Source organism: Anarrhichthys ocellatus, unplaced genomic scaffold (assembly GCF_004355925.1).
Source record: "Anarrhichthys ocellatus isolate YVR2014 unplaced genomic scaffold, GSC_Weel_1.0 scaffold7143, whole genome shotgun sequence".
Lineage (NCBI taxonomy): Eukaryota > Metazoa > Chordata > Actinopteri > Perciformes > Anarhichadidae > Anarrhichthys > Anarrhichthys ocellatus.
In genome coordinates, this window is record NW_022287117.1 from 2083 (window position 1) to 2449 (window position 367).

Here is a 367-nt window from a genome sequence, read left to right on the forward strand (position 1 = left end):
TGAAACCCACTCCTTCTGTCTGTACATCGGTTTGAGGTTTGAGGACGGCGTCTCGGCTCCCCCTCGTTCAGGTCCTGGGGGGCTCAAAGGTCCCACAGGGTTCAAACTGGCTGTGTGTGTTTGGCGGCTTCTGTGTTTTCAGCTGAAAAGGATCAATATTGTAGAAGTTATGTTGAGATTTTGTTTTTCTCTCCACAGTTCTTTGACCTGCTGTAACCTGGTGAGTCACTTTCAATTATGTGGATTATGATTATTAGTGTTTGTGTCACTGTTTCTGCTTCAACGGAGAGAGAGAGAGACAGAGAGACAGAGAGACAGAGAGAGAGAGAGACAGAGAGACAGAGAGAGACAGAGAGAGAGAGAGAGA